Source organism: Petromyzon marinus, chromosome 25 (genome assembly GCF_048934315.1).
Source record: "Petromyzon marinus isolate PM22_M1 ecotype Great Lakes invasive population chromosome 25, UKy_Petmar_22M1.pri1.0, whole genome shotgun sequence".
NCBI lineage: Eukaryota > Metazoa > Chordata > Hyperoartia > Petromyzontiformes > Petromyzontidae > Petromyzon > Petromyzon marinus.
The window spans coordinates 12,510,224-12,529,804 of NC_133691.1; the positions used below are offsets into that span (position 1 = coordinate 12,510,224).

Sequence of the window (19,581 nt, forward strand, 5' to 3'; positions counted from 1 at the left end):
GTCTATGTGTGTGTGCCGTGATGTCTCTGTGTGTGTGCCGTGATGTCTCTGTGTGTGTGCGCCGTGATCCACCAAGCCTCGCTGCTGCGCTCCACAGTAGTGCTGGATTACGAGAGGCCACGTGCAAAACCACCAAAGACAAATATGTCCCGTGTTGCGTTACCAGACTGTTGAGGCAAGTGCTGTTAGCGAGCACCTTTGAGGGCCGGAACGGCACAAGAGGAGATGAGTGGTCAACACCACGCCCGGCCGCCTTTGTCTCCCCAGTGGTGATGTTTACACATCGCACCAGGTACTCATTTGAGGCTTAGTCGACCTAAGGGAGGCCATCACCGGTTGAAATAATCGTCAATAATGTTGGCTGTGAGCGGGAATCAAACCTGGGTCGCCAGGTTCCAAGAGCAGCGTAGCGCTAACCGCGACACTACCGCTCCCACAACCACCCCCAGTCGCCACCCACTCACGCAGCAGCAGCAGCAGTCCAATCTATCGCTGTCAGCTACTTGGGCAGCAGTGCGATAATTGCGTGCAGTGGTTATGAAGATACAGTATTGTAGGTGTATTTTTTTTCTCAATGAATAACCAAGTGATAGTCCCTTACGACCGAACGTCTAATTCGCAAGGGGGTTGCTGGATCAAAACAGGGCAGGTAACGGTTAATTGCAGCGCCTGCGAAAACTCAGCGCATCAAGTGGAAGAAGGGGACAACCCCAATGTCCATTGCTCGCGCGAATACAACATTCGATTCAAATAGAGTAGTGCACCGTACAACACGAAGTGAACTAAACGCGTTCATTAACTTACTGATTAATTTATGTTTTAGTCGATGCTGAAGTGAAAGAGTTCAACAGCGCCCACAAAGTGCACGCCGGGAGGATCCGGGGCCACGCAACCACGGGCAGCCTGGACGTGGGGAGCGTCCCCGCCTCGACTCCGGCGTTAGCAGACGAGGTGATGTCGAGGTGGTGACGTGGAGGTGATGGGATGATGATGATGATGATGTGTGATGAGGTGCACGCTCAAATCCCCATTATCGGCGACACCTTCCCTCTACCCTTACACCCACCCCCCCACCAAACCCACCACCACCACCACGATCCAACATCTCTCGTCGCCAGCCTCAGCTGCACGCCTCTCGGCTCATGCATATTTAATTTGGTTCTTCGCAGGTTTTATTGCGTCTGCGGGGCCGCCTGGCAGAGGAGGAAGGTGGGGGCGGAAGGGGGGAGGGGGTGAAAGGCAAGAGGGGGTGAAAGAGGGGGGGGGGGGTAATGCCGCTAATTCCGACAGAATTTGGCTGCCGTAGAGAAGGAAAGCGGTCGAGAGAGCCGCGCGCGGGAGCAGGGCGAGCCGAGGGGTCACGGCCGAGGGGTCACGGCCGAGCGTGACCTCCGAGCACGAGGTGGAGGCGGGCAGCGAGGAGCGGCGATGCGCGTGACAGTCGAGAGGCGTCACGGCGACGACATCGGCACGTGCGCGTGGCTTCTCCCAAGCCTTCCCCGAGAACGGATCGTCGCCCAAAACGTCGCGTTCGGCAATCGATATAGTCACTCGCGTCGTTGTGGAGAGCGGAGATAACACAATAACACGCACACAATGTCTCTCCTCCGCGTATTTTTCTCTGCACTCAAACTATGTTCTTTTGCACATCCAATCAGCCGCGCACACGATGGAGAGGGGCGGCCCGCCGAGAGGGGAGAAGGGGCGAGTCCACCAGGGGTCGAGCCGTGGAGACAGCGGGAAGGAGACGTCGAGAAGGGGGGGGGAGAGAGATGGAGAGAGACGCGGGGAGAGAAAGGCGGCGAGAGAGCGATGAGGAGAGAGGCGAGAAGAGAGAGGGTTACAGGAAGATGGGGAGAGAGGGGATGAGCGTGATCGGGAGAAGTGGGGAGACAACGGTAGGAGGAGAGACAAATGTGTAGAGGGAGGAGGAGGAGAGAGAGAGGGCGTGTGAAAGAAAGATGAGGAGAGTGCTGAAGAGGAATGGGAGGAGAGAGATGGAGAGGGTCTGATTCAGTCGGAGGCGCACGGGGGAGGGGCTAGAGGGAGTGGGGAGCTGGGGGAGGGAAGTGGGGCACGGGGGAGGGGCTAGAGGGAGTGGGGAGCTGGGAGAGAGAAGGAGGGGGGGCACGGGGGGTGTTCACTCGGGAGGAGTCCTGCGGGGAGTCCCCCCTTGCCGGGGGTTCACCTGCACGGAGTCCGGCGACTCGACCGTGCGGGGCCGAGGAGGAGGTGAGCGGCTCACCTCTTCATCTCGCGGTCAGGAACGCGTTACCGTGAGGGGTCTTGGTAACAAATTCAAGCCATTTACGGGAAATCGAAAAATTATTCAATGAAATTCATTTGCCGATTTTATTGAAATTCAATCCACTTTTTCATTAGCGAGATCAAGGCGCATCCAATCAATGCCGCGCTCCCGGCCCCCTAATCCCGCGTGGGGCGGGCGCGCGGTGCCGCGATTCGGGGCCACGGGTCGGGGCTTACATCATCTGCGCCGTGCCGCGCGCGCGTACCCGTGCGCGCGTACCCGTGCGCGCGTACCCGTGCGCGCGTACCCGTGCGCGCGTACCCGTGCGCGCGTACCCGTGCGCGCGTACCCGTGCGCGCGTACCCGTGCGCGCGTACCCGTGCGCGCGTACCCGTGCGTGCGTACTCGTGCGCATTTACACGTGTACGTACTCGTGCGCGCGTACACGTGCGCGCGTACCCGCGCGGAGCGCGTCTGTCCTCTGCGCGCTGCAGACACGGCCCCAATGTTTAATTCGCTTACCACTGCCATGGTGCCTCGCATGGGCCGCGCGCCACACGCATCTCTGCCGTTAGCCGATCACACAGCGGCAGGTAATTAATCACTGCGCGTAGTTATATATATATATTATGAGGGGAAATGAAAGATTTGCATGTATATTCCCACGTGATGTGAGAGTCAGCGTTACCATGAGAATAACGCCAGTGAAGTGTGTGTATGTATATATAGTCTATAGTAATGTGAGAAGCGGTAGTGTGGTGGTTAGCGCACTACGCTACGAATTCGACCAATTGCAATGGTGAATATTTGAACCCGCCCTGGGCCTTCTCTAGGTGGAGATACAAAGGCGGCCGGGCATGGCGTTTGGCCATTCGCCCCCTTGCTCACCAACAGCAGTTGCCCCAAAAGTCTGCGTAGGCTACACGGGGGAATTTCGTGTTTTTTATATATATACAGTAGTGTGCGCGAGTGCGTGTAATGGTTTATATATGCATTGTGTATGCAGTGGTGTGCACTCAGCTGTCTCCTGGCGCTAAAGTCGCTCTTCGTCTCCATCCACGAGGCCCGACCCCCCCCCCCTCCCCGTGTCATCTCGCCACAGGTGGGGTGCGGGGTGGGTGGGGTGCGGGGTGGGTGGGAGGCTTCGTACATCTTGAGCCGAGTTGCCTGAGGGGCCATTGAGTAGGAACGCAAAAATCTATCAAAACGTGACCCCTCCCCCCCTCCCTGTACGCACCCGGACTTTTTACACCCCCCCGAATCCTATAGAACGGCCGATATTTAATCCACGCTGAAACAATCAAGGATTAATAATATTAACGTGTTTAAGCAAACAGATAGTCCACCGCCGGACTATCTAACTCAGATGAAGGCCAATGTAGACAAATTATTATCGAGGCTTAACCCCCCCCCCCCCGTTTCCTACGCGTACATTGTCAGTAGACCCCCCCCCCATACGCAAGCGTACGCATTTGGGTTAACCCCCCCCCCTCGCCCCTCCATGGGTACGTACTAAATGGATGGCCCCTGACTGGGTTCGCTTCACAATATCAATCCATCAATCACACTTTATTTCTATCGCACTATTCGAGCAACAGAATGCGGTACAGAGTGATTTACAGGCATGAACGATAAAAGTGAAATTGTAGGCGAAATAAAATCACGTTGTAACAAATTTCGAGCAAAGACATGATAAAAAAAAAATAACACCTTAAGAAAATCCTAATTAAAAGAAAGTTTTAAAAAAGTAAGTTGTTAGGGTGTGGGCGAGGAGGGGGTGGGGGGCACCTTCCTGACCATCAGTCGCTGCTCGTTGTGTTCGGAACCCCGCAGAACTCGCGGCACCACGCGGCGTCCGAGGGCCACCGACGCCGCCCTCGGAGCCGCTGCGACTCAGACCGCTCCGACTCTCGCCCTCGTGGTGTTCACGCGCGCTGCTCATTTATTCGCTCGCGTAAAATCGCAAAACGCGTGGTCTGGCCGCCCCACTGAGCAGCTGGCACCGCGGAGATGAGACGCGGAACCGAGCGGACTCATTAAGCCGCGCGCGTCGCTACGGTGGCGAAGAGAATCAAACGCAATTCACAGAAAGCGACACTTCAAAAGCGACGTCGGATTCAGGCCTCTCCTCTCACGGAGTCTCACTCCCTCCTTTATCTCCCCTCCCCCCACTTTCCTCCTGGAATCTTACTCTGAGGCCCAAGGAATACTTGTGATGTCCCGGGGGCTTCACGAGAGGCCAGGGATTTGAAGGCGGCTCGAGGGGGGGGGGGGTGGCGCGTTTTGGTCTGAGAAGAAACGCAGACGCAGCGTGGACCCAGCTCGTTGTGTCCACGCGGTGGGGGGAAGCCGCTGTCAATAAACAACAAACAACGACCCCCCCTCTCGTCCTCCTCCTCGTCCTCCTCCTCGTCGACGCCGCCACTTACTGCAGACACCCACGCCGGGTAATGTTTACGCGCTAAATGCCAAGGAACGTCGCGGCCCTGAGGTTGCGCAGCCCCCCACACGCGCACCAGGAGGGCGGTGGGGGACAACTTCCGATTGTCTCAACGTGAGCGGCGCCACCCTGGAAAGGGGAGGGAGGAGGAGGAAGAGGAGGATGGGGGGAGGGTGGAGGAGGGGGAGAGGGGGAGGGTGGAAGGATGGGGGAGGGGATTGAGGCGGAAAGAGTGGGGAGGAGGAGGTCGCAGAGACACGCGGAGTTCATCTCAAAACGACCTCTTCCTCCGCGTGGTGGCTGCCTCCTCATCGCAAGGGCACCCACAGGGGCCTATGACGCAGAGCGACCAGCAACTAAAAGCACTAACGACGGTGGGGATACTAATTATAATAATATTTAACGGGTGTCTTGACTTACGCAAGACACTTTGGGAAAGTGTGTGATGGGAGATGAAGAGAGAGAATACCAGAGTCGACGAGCGCGGGGAAACAGAGGACGGTGAACCGACTGGTCCCGCGGTATGAAGTTGGAACCCATCAAAGGTGCGATAGGCGCCTTGGGACGTTAGTGGAAGGCGCCTGACAAATAGATGTAAATTATTATTATTATAGATCAGTCGATTTGGTATAACGAGGCTGACATGGGCGGAGTATTGAGGCGTCAAGCTCACGAGAGAGCCAAACGACGATAGCAGTGGTCACTCACGCGTGACGAGGGAGCCAGTGGGCGCTCTGGGGATTGACTGGCGCGAGTTTTCCGTGATCGCCGGACCATCGAGTGGACGTGCGCTGCGCTCTGCAGCGAAGATCTACCCGAGTCGGCTCCACGTGCGAGCCGGGGCTGCCAACTCCCAGCACCAGCTGCGAGGTGCCGCTTTACGCTCTCACTACTGCCGATGGCATCGATCGCATGGACTCCGGGCGGAGGTGACCTCGAGTCTCCACGTGGCGTCGTTTGGAACGTTTCCATGGGAGCGGGTGGGGCATGGGTGGGTGGGTGGGGGGGTGGATGATGCGCCCCGGTCGGGCATCGCGGCGCCTTGCAAGCGGAGATCGCTCACCGCTCGGGAAGAGGAGGGGGTGGGGTCCTGATAGTCCGTGGCATTCGTAGAAATGCGCTCAATTTAGAGAGCAGCCGGAGGTCTGTGGGGCGCGCCCCCGTTTGCCGCAGTTGTGGGGAGCTGAAGGAGCTGGGTTCGGGAACACGGAGCTGCGAGGAGCGCTCGCGGCAGTGACGGAGCGCCTCCGTGCGAGGGGAGGCGCCGCACCGACCCCCCCCCCCCCCACAGCCAACCCATTATGGCCCCATTAAGAGCCTCGCGGGCAGGGAGACAAACGCGTAATTAAGGGTTTGGGCCGTACGATCGGGCGCGGCTTCAAGGCCAGCCCCCACCGCCCGCCCCCTTCCCGGTACCCCAGCGGTCCCGGCGAGAAGAAAATGGGGCCATCTACACGCGGCGAGGTGAATTTACAATGAGCGGTTGACACAGCGCGCGTTAACTAGGCACCGCTTGAGGACTCCCCGCGGTACGGCGGTGATTGAAGCCCGGGTGCAGGTGAGACCGTGGACAGCAGTGGGGGGGGGGGGGGGGGGCAGGGGGGTTCTGGCGCACGCGGCTGTGATCGCCACGTGTTCGGTGTGTCGCCGAACCCCCTGCATCGCATCCCCCCTCCCACGATTGGGCGGGGGAAGGGGGAGCGGTGGCCCCCGGTGCTTACATGCGGGGGAGATGGGGGGGCAGTGGGGGGTGCGCCCTGGTTTGCAGGCGTTTTCACAATCGAGATCCGGCCAAATGCTCGAGCGTACTTAAATTGGCCTCTGCGTCCGTCAAGGACCTCCCCGAGGTGCGCTCGGGGCTGCAGTGCAGAGCCGCGCGCAGCCGGGAGAGGTGAAAGGCGGCTGGGCCGAAAATCGCGGCCAGCACCGCCCACCCCCGACCCCTGTGCCCCAGTGTTGGGCACCGAGGAGCGCACGGCCGTAACGCCGCGCTCTGATGGAGGAATTAATTTAGCGGTGCACGTGACGCTCCCCCACCCGCCCTATACCAAAACTTCCGCCACTCACCACCACCTCCAAGCGCCCCCACCCCCACTCGTCTCCCTGCATCGGCCGTGCAGGCCCACCGGAGGAAAAGAGCATTGGTTTTGGCAAGCACGACTCTGCTGATGAGATGATGAATGACAAAAAAAAAACCCGGTTGTGTTCAACCAATTTCCAGAAGGCCGTTGTGGCCGATGGAACGTGTTAACATCATATACTTTAATTGTATATTTTAGGCGCAAAGACAAATACGGAACAGAGGCGAATTGTGCGCTTATTAATCTCATTACCGACATCATCCGCAATGGCGCTCGTGATTATTTCGTGACACGGTGCACGCGTGCTCTCTTATCCGTAGTCGATATTAAGAGGCAGCTCCATCTGGCCGCCTTTCAGCCGCCAGGCTGACACATACATGAGCGCTGCAACTTCTGTGGTACAGAGGAGAGTCAGGGCGCATCCTCGCAAGAGGTAACCGGGGACCCCTGTGATGTTAACGCCCTCGCTTGCTATGCATTAGGTCGTGGGTTCGATCCCGACCCTGACGCCTGTATATTTGGAGTTTGCATGTTCTCCCTGTGGTCGCGTGGATTTTTTTATCCGGCGTCCTCCGGTCTTTCCCTCCGCATTTGGAAACACGCGTTTAGAATATTTGGCTGCGATGAAGTTCCACGTGATAAGCCACTTCGGTGGAGCTATCATTTGTGGCCAGGTCATTTCTGAAAGAGAGCTACATAGTTCAGTGGGCCCTACCTGGTGAAATAAACATTCTACCACCACAGTGCAGGCCAAAACAATGCGTACTCAATTACTCACTCACCCAAAGAAAAGGATCCCCCGTATAGACTTAACAGACTGTTGGGGCAAGTGCTGTTAGCGATCTGTTCTTTAAAAATATATATATAGCTCAGTGGGCCTTTCTTGGTAAAGAAAAATTAGTTTAGTTTAACATTTTGTTTAAAAAAAAATAGTATTGATTGTGAGCTGTGCGCGATCTCTGATCCAGATAAACGAACCGCGAGCAAGATTTTTCCACAGGATGCTTTACGCATTACTGAGCTATCTGCCAACTCGCCTGTTAATGTTGAGCTGAGAGTTGGGGAATAATGTCGTGAAATGGGAAGACAATCTGGGAAACGTATGTTGGGTAAATCGTCTTAGGAGGGGATGGGATGGGGTGGAAAAAACGGCCAACCACGAAAGGCAACCCAATTTTCCAGCGCAGATGAGAGAAGATTGCCCAGACGTGCTTGTGCCAATGTTGGGGGAGTCGGCCCAATCAGCCTTGACTCTGCGGTTCGTGCCGTGGTGTTGTTGTTGTTGTTGCCGTGCCGTGTCCTAGGATCGCGGGCGAGTGATGACCGCAGGCCGAGCGGCGCGCTCTCGTTCGGCCGACCCCGCGGGAATCCGATTAAAGGCGCCGCTTTTGTTGAGCAGAGCGGGCCCCACTCCCCCCGCCCCGCCCCGCCCCCCGAACTCCTCCTCCCCTCCGGACACTGCGGCTCAAACTCGCAAATTAAGGCAGCGATGACGACAGCACCCCCAGCACTGCGGGAGCGGCTTGGACGCGAACGGCGCTGATCACGGAGCTCAGCGGAGGGTGGCACGGGGAGAGCAGCGTGGGTGGCGGGGAGGGGGGAGGTGGGGGATTAAAACGACCAACGAGGGCGATGCAGTGAGTCGACTATACGAGAGTCGCAGTGCTCGCCAGAGATCGCCGAGTGACCGCTCCTCCTCCTCCTTCCTTCCTTCTCGACAATCTTCGCGTGCACGACCCCCGCCCCGCGCTCAGCGCGCGCCCCCTTGGTCCTTCTTCGTGCTCAGATACGAACACGTGTAACGTCGACGAACACGTGTTGAATCGACGAACACGTGTAACATCGACGAGCACGTGTTGAATCGACGAGCACGTGTTGAATCGACGAACACGTGTAGCATTGACGCGTGCTCGCGCACAGCGACTTCGCACCGAAGTCCCCGTCCCTCGAGCATACATCGACCGCTGTGGCGAGAGCACTTAGCGAGCACCTGGCTTGGGATGGCACGGCGGTGGTGTTGGCATGGACCGTGCCGAGGTCGGCTTTGTGCTGATGTTTACACTCAAAGGTCGAGTCAAAACGAGGTAATCATGGTCAGCAATTGAGCTGAGGCCGCCGGGTTCGTAGCGCTACACTACCACTCCGCATCACACACAATCACAAACACATACACACAGCCACACACACACACACTCACAAACACAGCGCACACACTCACAAACACAGAAACACACACTCACGAACACAGCCACACTCACAAACACAGCCCACACACACTCACAAACACAGAAACACACACACACTCACGAACACAGCCACAATCACAAACACAGCCCACACACACTCACAAACACAGTCACACACACACACACTCACAAACACAGCCACACACACACAATCAGAAACACAGCCACACACACACAATCAAAAACACAGCCACACACATACTCACAAACACAGACACACAGCCACACACACAGCCCACACACACTCACAAACACAGCCACACACACTCACAAACACAGCCCACACACACTCAAAAACACAGTCACACACACTCACAAACACAGCCACACACACACAATCAGAAACACAGCCACACACACACACTCACAAACACAGTCACACAAACACTCACAAACACAGCCACACACACAATCAGAAACACAGCCACACACACAGCCACACACACACTCACACACACAGCCACACACACAGCCCACACACACTCACAAACACAGCCACACACACTCACAAACTCAGCCACATACACTCACAAACACAGCCACACACACACTCACAAACACAGCCGCACACAATCACAATCACAGCCACACACACACTCACAAACACACACACTCACAAACACAGTCACAAACACACACACACAGCCACACACACACAATCACAGCCACACACACACAATCACAGCCACACTCACAATCACAGCCACACACAAAATCACAAACATAGCCACACACACAATCACAGCCACACACAATCACACACACACACAATCGCACAAACACACACACAATCACGCAACAACCGCCATTAGCCATTAAGAGGCGGTGACGTCACCACGTTGCTCTACCCCCATCCGTTGTTGCTGGAGGGCGACGACCTCCAACTGCCCAGTAGCATCCTTCACGAGTCTCCTCAACAGAGGCCGATCTTGACACCATTGGTACCGGTCATTGGCTAAGTCCACTCAGCTCCACGTCCTCTTGTCCCACATCACTCCATCTCCTCCCCAGTCCGTGCCGCGCCCGTTTAGCCCCCGTCTATCCGGCCGAACAAACGCTGATTCGGCATGCGGTGGCTGGGCATGCAGGCCACATGACCCAGCCAACGCAGCCTTGCCGGAAGGATTTGTGAGCTCCTCACACAATCCAGCCTAGTTAAACCCAAGATGGATTGTAGGTAGACCAGCCTTAATGTTTATAACTGGCGAAGATGTTCCATCAGCGGGGGTCCAAGTTTCGCAAGCATAGAAAAGAGAGGGCATAATCGTAGCCGAGAAGACCCGAAGCTTTGTGTGGAGCAACAGACCAGGTACAGTGAGGGAAAAAAAGTATTTGATCCCCTGCTGATTTTGTACGTTTACCCATTGACAAAGAAATTATCAGTCTATCATTTTAATGGTAGGTTTATTTGAACAGTGAGAGACAGAATAACAACAAAAACATCCAGAAAAACGCATGTCAAAAATGTATTAATTGATTTGCATTTTAATGAGGGAAATACGTATTTGACCCCTCTGCAAAACATGACTTAGTACTTGGTGGCAAAACCCTTGTTGGCAATCATACAGGTCAGACGTTTCTTGTAGTTGGCCACCAGGTTTGCACGCATCTCAGGAGGGATTTTGTCCCACTCCTCTTTGCAGATCTTCTCCAAGTCATTAACGTTTCGAGGCTGACGTTTGGCAACTCGAACCATCAGCTCCCTCCACAGATTTTCTATGGGATTAAGGTCTGGAGACTGGCTAGGCCACTCTAGGACCTTAATGTGCTTCTTCTTGAGCCACTCCTTTGTTGCCTTGGCCGTGTGTTTTGGGTCATTGTCATGCTGGAATACCCATCCACGACCCATTTTCAATTCCCTGGTTGAGAGAAGGAGGTTCTCACCCAAGATTTGACGGTACATGGCCCCGTCCATCATCCCTTTGATGCGGTGAAGTTGTCCTGTCCCCTTAGAAAAACACCCCCAAAGCATAATGTTTCCACCTCGATATTTGACGGTGGGGATGGTGTTCTTGGGGTCATAGGCAGCATTCCTCCTCCTCCAAACACGACGAGTTGAGTTGATGCCAAAGAGGTCCATTTTGGTCTCATCTGACCACAACACTTTTACCCAGTTGTCCTCTGATTCATTCAGATGTTCATTGGCAAACTTCAGACGGGCATGTATATGTGCTTTCTTGGGCAGGGGGACCTTGCAGGCGCTGCAGGATTTCAGTCCTTCACGGCGTAGTGTGTTACCAATTGTTTTCTTGGTGACTATGATCCCAGCTGCTTTGAGATCATTGACAAGATCCTCCCGTGTAGTTCTGGGCTGATTCCTCACCGTTCTCATGATCATTGCAACTCCACGAGGTGAGATCTTGCATGGAGCCCCAGGCCGAGGGAGATTGACAGTTATTTTGTGTTTCTTCCATTTGCGAATAATCGCACCAACTTTTGTCACCTTCTCACCAAGCTGCTTGGCAATGGTCTTATAGCCCATTCCAGCTTTTTGTAGGTCTACAATCTTGTCCCTGACATCCTTGGAGAGCTCTTTGGTCTTGGCCATGGTGCAGAGTTTGGAATCTGATTGATGGATTGCTTCTGTGGACAGGTGTCTTTTATACAGGTAACAAGCTGAGATTAGGAGCACTCCCTTTAAGAGCACTCCCTTTAAGAGTGTGCTCCTAATCTCAGCTCGTTATCTGTATAAAAGACACCTGGGAGCCAGAAATCTTTCTGATTGAGAGGGGGTCAAATACTTATTTCCTTCATTAAAATGCAAATCAATTTATAACATTTTTGACATGCGTTTTTATGGATTTTTTGTTGTTATTCTGTCTCTCACTGTTCAAATAAACCTACCATCAAAATTATAGACTGATCATTTCTTTGTCAGTGGGAAAACTTACAAAATCAGCAGGGGATCAAATACTTTTTTCCCTCACTGTAGGTGTGGCGCTGCAAGTTAGTTTTCTGATGGCGTTAAAGAGTGATTTGTGATCGTGGGCTACTGAGGCAGACTCCATATCCTCAGCAAGCCGCGAGCACCACCCATCCTTGCAGCTTCGTACGGCTCTCCGAACCTCCTAGCGAAGGCTGCGGTAAGCCTCCTCATTCTTTGACGTGGGATGCTGTAGACGGTGAAAGTGGGCCTTTTTCTCAGCCAGCCGGAACAGCTCCTCGGTCAGCCAGGGTCTCTGGAGAAGTTTGGACCGTGCACCCAAAGCAGGCTTCGCAACTGCATGAGCCACAGTCCCAAACTTCGCCACATTTCCCCTCGGCATCAGGAGGAGTGGGGGACGATGCCAACCCCAGCTGCTCGTTTGCAACTTCCATTAGCTACAGTAGTTGAGACCATGCCACTGTGGATTTGAACGGGGTCCTGGATGTACACCCGCCACAAAACCACACGCACACAACCACACACAAAACCAACCAATTACAAAGATCCTCCGTATAGCCTTGAGCAGACTGTTGAGGCAAGTGTTGTTCGCGAGCACCTATGAAGGCCGTCACAGCACCAAGTACTTATTTGAAGCTGAGTCGACCTAGGGGAGGCGCAGGACCGGTTCAGATAATCTTCACACTGGTATTGGCCGTGAGCGGGAATCGAACTCGGGAAAGCCGCGTTCATAGCGCAGTGCGCTAACCGCTGCACTATCGATCACCACTACCGCTCACGACAACACTACCACTCACACGCCACCACACACAAGCAAACACACACACAACTACACACGCAACTACACACACAACCTCACACAACCGCACGCACCACTACACACGCACCAATGAAGAGAGGCCAACGAGGTCTGAGCACAAGTTCCCTTAAAAGTCAACGTGAGTAATCGCGGGGCTTTTTTTTGACGCCCAATTCTTTAGTCCAAATTAACCATTTAACGAGTGCGTCGGCGTTCGGGGAGACTGCGTGGGAAGGATGAAGCGATCATTATCATCATGAACACGTGTTTCATTAATAACCCGCTTCAAACCCTATCGACGGCACCGCACTGCTCTTCATTGACCGCCCCTTCTCTACTTGGCAAAATGGAGCGCGCCGATGGCAACGCGTTACTCATCAGCCACGATCGATCCACTGCTGGATGAAGGCCTCGCCAAGTCACCACCCCACCGGCCCCAGCACATCGCGCTTGGTTGCATCGCTCCATCTCGTCGTGGGACTTGTTCCATTCCTTGGCTGCCACTCCGTTACTATCCTTGACCATCGGCCTTCGTCATCGTCGTTATCCTCTGTGGCCGTGACGCGTCCTGACCAAGCCCCCTTAATGCTCTGAAGACTTCGGATGATGTCATGAACTTCCGTTCATGATCTCGACCCCTCCCCCACCTCTCTCTCTCTCTCTGTGCCTCTCGATGCAATTCCAAGTGTACACGGCTCGCCGTGGTATTGAGCACGCATTTTTCATCGCTGGTTCCCAACGTTGTCGGTGCAATTATGACAGACCCGTAGATGAACGTCGTGGTCTGCTGCTTTGGGTCATCAGACGTCGTGATGCAACTCATTCCTTTAGAGCTGATTTTTGTGTGTTTAGTTTAGTTTGTTGTCCTTCTCCCGCACCTACGATTATCACGGTTGTCTACGTACGGTGCGAAAGAAATTCAACATACATGCATACGTACGTCCCCAGATTCCCACTCGCAGCGCTCAACCACACACACACACACCGGGGTGGTATTTTACCCAATTACTGCAGAATATAAATAATTAGCGATGTACATCCGCGTGAAGACTGCTCTACCTGGGGGGTGGTTGAGGGACGGAGGGGGCGATGGGGAGGCGCTGGCTCCTTCTAGGAAGTAACGAACGCAACCTGTCAGGCCCATTTACTCCGTCTCTCCCATCCGTTTGAGCGCACACGCGCCAAAGCCGTGGATATGCAGGGCCACATCGCGCGGCACTTTTTTTTAAAGGCAGTCGTACTCGGCATTCTTAAGGTTCAGTCGAGTTTTTTTTTTAAATAAAAAAATACAACCCCGAATGATGAAATCGCTCTCACCTTTCGTAAAATAACTTGAGCAGTGTTGTGGGGGGAGTGGTGGTGCAGCGGTTAGCGTGCTGCGCTACTACGTGCTCTGTGACCCCAGTTCGATTTCCGCTCACGGCAAACACCAGTGACAATTATCTGAACCGGTCATGGGCCTCCCCCGAGGTCGACTCAGCCTCAAATGAGTACCTGGTGTGGTGTGTAAACATCGCCACTGGGGAGACGAAGGCGACTGATGAACAACAAACTAAACACCAAAAAAGTTCTAAATAAATTATTTTCAATCCATATGATTAAAAGTGAAAAGCTCCAGTGGCTTCCTAATATCGGAGGGAAGAGCGTTCCAGACGGCCATAGAAGCCCATCATGCGCACAAATATAATGACTGTACCTCGCACCTCCGATTAGCACGGTTGGCTACGTACGGTGCGAAATAAGTTCAACATACATACGTAGAATGGCTGTGTTTTACGACTGTAAGGTTCTTGGGTCTGCCGTCTGCAGCATCGCTGTGTTTTCTGATTGTAGAGTGATTTGGTCTGCTGTCTGTAGCGTGGCTGTATTTTCTGATTGTAGAGTGATTTGGTCTGCTGTCTGTAGTGTGGCTGTGTTTTATGATTGGAGAGTGATTTGGTCTGCTGTCTGTAGCATGGCTGTGTTTTCTGATTGTAGAGTGATTTGGTCTGCTGTCTGTAGTGTGGCTGTGTTTTCTGATTGTAGAGTGATTTGGTCTGCTGTCTGTAGCATGGCTGTGTTTTCTGATTGTAGAGTGATTTGGTCTGCTGTCTGTAGCATGGCTGTGTTTTCTGATTGTCGAGTGATTTGGTCTACTGTCTGTAGTGTGGCTGTGTTTTCTGATTGTAGAGTGATTTGGTCTGCTGTCTGTAGCATGGCTGTGTTTTCTGATTGTAGAGTGATTTGGTCTGCTGTCTGTAGCATGGCTGTGTTTTCTGATTGTCGAGTGATTTGGTCTGCTGTCTGTAGTGTGGCTGTGTTTTCTGCCTGTAGAGTGATTTGGTCTGCTGTCTGTAGCGTGGCTGTGTTTTCTGCCTGTAGAGTGATTTTGTCTGCTGTCTGTAGTGTGGCTGTGTTTTATGATTGTAGAGTGATTTGGTCTGCTGTCTGTAGTGTGGCTGTGTTTTCTGCCTGTAGAGTGATTTTGTCTGCTGTCTGTAGTGTGGCTGCGTTTTCTGATTGTAGAGTGATTTGGTCTGCTGTCTGTAGCGTGGCTGTGTTTTCTGCCTGTAGAGTGATTTAGTCTGCTGTCTGTAGTGTGGCTGTGTTTTCTGCCTGTAGAGTGATTTTGTCTGCTGTCTGTAGCATGGCTGTGTTTTCTGATTGTAGAGTGATTTGGTCTTGTGACTGTCGCGGTGGCTGTGTTTTCCCACTGTATGGTGCTTGGGTCTTCTGTCATGCCCAAACACCACTCACTTCTTATACTCTGGTTTTGATGTTCACTAAATAAAGTTAATTTTATTTCCGGTGCCGAATGTAAGCGGGTATTCGACATAAGTTTCAGATCATTTTGAAGTCAATCTTTTATTTCCATTCCTGATTGAAAGAAAAAAAACACGACTCGCGCCATCGATCACAGACTCCCATACATCATCGAGCAGTTTCAACTTATTCCGCGCACGATTAGCCAACACGGGGAGCGGACGACGGGGTTAATCTACGTGAAATCTTACTTCATCCGCTCAATAGCTACATCTATTCGTAGAAAAATATATATTCTCGTTACAATCGATCTGCTATGACGTATCGATGGGAAACTTGGACAATGCCGAGGAATATTGATCGAGAGCTGAAGAGTGCACAAAGAAGCGTGGAGCCGTGGGTTGCACTGCTTGGAATGTCACCGCACAGCAAGAGGCGCCACGTGGGTTAGAGAACGAACTCACAAGACGTCACACTGACCGTGACGAACACACGTGGGGTTGGGCACAATGCACTGCTAGCTGACCGTATGATATAATGCGTATATGTTGAACTTCTTTGTACTATATTGAACTTATTTGTACCCTATTGAACTTCTTAGTATGTATGTTGAACGTATTTGCATGTATGTATGTATGTTTAACTTCTTTGTATGTATCTTGAACTTCGTTGTGTGTACGTTGAACTTCTTTGGATGTGTAGTGTAAGAGCGCCGGCTGGTGACCAGCAGCGGCAACTGCGGTGGACAAACAGTACACACGCCCTTGTGAGCATCTACACGGCTGTGTGTGTCGGCAGGGCGGAGGAACTCGGGCAAGGGTCATGGAGGGCCCCATCTGGAAGTCCCTGGAACCTGCTGGTGGGTTCGAGAAGGGAGGCGCGGCCAGGGCGGAGCCAGGCCGCGCTGGTAGCATAAAAGTGGCCGAGAACGGGAATTCGAGGCTGCCGATTTTGGGATTGGATCGTCGCTGTCGTCTCGTCGCCATCATCGCTGCTGTCTTCAGTCGACATTGCGCTGCTAGATCGCCTGTTAGCTGTCTCGGTCAGTGCTGTCAGTGTTAGATGGCTAGTGTTGTGTATAGGCTAGCGACTAAATTTCGATTTAAAGCTTTCGTGACTGCAGGGATTCATATTCTTGGTTCTTTCGGTAAAGTCACATAGAATGGAAACAAAGTAATAAAAATAAAGCATAATAAAATAAAATTCTCACGACGTTTCGGCCACAACACAAGTAGCCTTGTTCAGGTGAAGGAACAGAACTGTCGGGACGACAGCGCTTCAATGAACGCTGCTAAGATTCGTAGCGTCTTTTAAGCTAGGTGAGAGAAGTGAAGCGCCTTGACAAAGGAGTTTACATATCAAACAGGAGAATTTAGCATTGAAATAGCTGAGGGATTAGCTTGTGACTGGTCACAGAAATAGCTATGTTAAAGTCAAAGTTTACATATCAACAGAGGCATTTAGTATATGGACGCTAAAGGGCTGGAATGTGTCCCTGGTCGGAAATGCATTGGGCTCTATGGTATAGAGTCTTGATGAGGGAGTTCTTCTGGGATGGATGGTGGTGGGAATCCGGTTTCAAGTAAGCATCTGTATGAGTAGCTTTCCTGTAGACAGTAACGATTTGAAAGATGTTTTAAACCATTTCGGTTCTTAATTAATTGTATTTTACGGTGACCTTCAGACCGCAGCTCTTTCGCTGGCATTGCCTCTTAATACCTCTCACACCACGGTTAATGGTATGGTTTATAACATGGAGTATAACAGCGCATCGTGGCTGTTTCTCTCCCCCCTCCTCCGTTCCGAGCATGGATGGACTCGTCCGTCTGAACGGGGCTCGTCGCTGTCCGTGGTGCTGGCGTTGAGGGGAAGAGACCGCCACCCATTTTTTCGCCATATGGCATTGTTATATATAACGACTTATTGTTGGTGGCTCGGCTGATTGGAGAGTATATAGAGTTTATTGATAACATTGAGGTAGTTTATATTTTAGTTTTTTATTGGTTTACTATGTGGTATTCATTATATAGCGTCGTGTATACCCAGTTGCTTTGTGTTAATAGCTCAGCTTATTGAAGAATATATTGAGTACATTTATTATATTGATGAAATTTAGACTTAATTTTTTCACATCGGTTTACTGTATGATAGTTGGGTAGTTGCAGCCCTTTAGCATCCATATATTAATGCCTCTGTTGATATGTAAAGTTTGACTTTAACATAGCTATTTCTGTGACCAGTCACACGCTAATCCCTCAGCTATTTCAATGCTAAATTCTCCTGTTTGATATGTAAACTCCTTTGTTAAGGCGCTTCACTTCTCTCACCTAGCTTAAAAGACGCTACGAATCTTAGCAGCGTTCATTGAAGCGCTGTCGTCCCGACAGTTCCTGTTCCTTCACCTGAAGAAGGCGACTTGTGTTGTGGCCAAAACGTCGTGAGAATTTTATTTTATTATGTTGTATTTGTATTACTTTGTTTCCATTCTACGTGACTTTACCGAAAGAACCAAGATGAGGCTAGCGACTGTAGAGTATGCGAGGCGAGATTGTGTGCGCCTCTACAAACCTCGTCTCCGACTCACTTATACTACAGATGTAAGTTGAACTTATTCGTATGTATGTTTAACTTATTTGTATTTGTGTATGTTAAACATCTTCGCATGCATGTATATTGAACTCCTTTGTATGTATGTTTAACTTTGTTGTATGTATGTTGAACTTCTTTGTACGTATGTAATGGGTTCAACTGAGTCGCAGACGTAGACTTGGAGGCAGCATATTTATTCAGTTCCAACCCATGGGGTAACTTTCCCCTTAACAGAATAACAACCTATGGTGGTGACCACCAGGCTAACTACATTAGTCACCACGTAACTGCTACTACGGACCAGGACCAACAGCTTCGGCACGAATCCACGTGTTGGAGACTCATTGAACGGAGAACGTTGACGAAGGTTTCATCCAGGATGAACAACAACCCTGGTCCCCTCTCAGGACCCGGCTTATATTCTCTGTGGCGTGGCCGGCTCCGCCCTTGGCCACGTCCACCTTCCAGAATCCTCGGGAAGGATCTGGGTACCAATCACGTGACCATTTGCCCTGATAGCGTTTATTCATTGTTGCAATGTCCTGGTGAAATCGCTCGCCATGCTGGTCGCTTACTGCTCCGCAGTTTGGTGGGAAAACATATAGATTAGAGTGTAAAAAAATATATTTAGTGACATGTTGCAACCAAGGCTAATGTATACCTTGAGGAGGTTTTCCACCAACTCCCTGTAGTTGTCTGCCTTGTTGTTTCCGATAATGTGTTGCCGCTAATTGAAAGGCTTTCCATGCCGTCTTTTCCTTACCACGCAGTGCACTGTCAAATGCATCATCTCGAAGAAGTTCAAAAAATCTGAGGACCAACAAAGACTCCTTCCTTTATCTTAGCTTCACTTAACCTTGGAAAATTTCCACGGAGGTACTTGAAAGCTGCTTGTGTTTTGTCCATGGCTTTGACAAAGTTCTTCATCAGACCCAGCTTGATGTGTAAGGGTGGTAACAAAATCTTCCTTGATTCAACAAGTTGTGGATGCTGAACGATTTTACTCCCTGTCGGAGTGGCCAATCTATCTTGATGTAGTGGGAATCTCTCGCACGACTTTCCCATTCGCAGAGAAAACAGCAGTACTTTGTGTATCCAGTCTGCAGACCAAGCAAAAAAGCTGCCACTGACATTGATCATAGTTTATGCACCTCAAAAGTTGTTTAATGTTTTCATAGGTTTCCTTCATATAGACTGCATGACTAACTGGAATTGATGGCAAAACATTGCCATTATGCATTATATATTATTATATGTAAGACTCATCTTCGATGAATAAATGAATAGTTTCGACTTATCTGGATCATGAACGATGTTGAGGGCTGCCATCACACCATCGATGTTGTTACAGGCTACAAGATCACCTTCCATGAAGAAGAATGGGACATGGAAACCCTAACATCACCTTCCATGAAGAAGAAAGGGACATGGAAACCCTAACATCACCTGCCAGGAGATTGCATTGCTGCAGTCTGGAACCCAACATCTCTGACTTAATCTTGGGTAGTTCCAAAACCCTGACAAGGTCTTTCAGTTCACCTTGTGTTATGAG

The 19,581-nt window shown here is 51.7% G+C and overlaps 1 long non-coding RNA gene across 1 annotated transcript; it reads left to right on the forward strand.

Moving 5' to 3' along the window:
- The first annotated feature begins 2,111 nt into the window (after positions 1-2,111).
- LOC142929147 (uncharacterized) lies at positions 2,112-19,322 on the forward strand. The gene is made up of 3 exons (XR_012945330.1): positions 2,112-2,232; positions 3,255-3,350; positions 16,239-19,322. It is a non-coding gene; the product is annotated as an uncharacterized LOC142929147 (long non-coding RNA).
- The last annotated feature ends 259 nt before the right edge of the window (positions 19,323-19,581 follow it).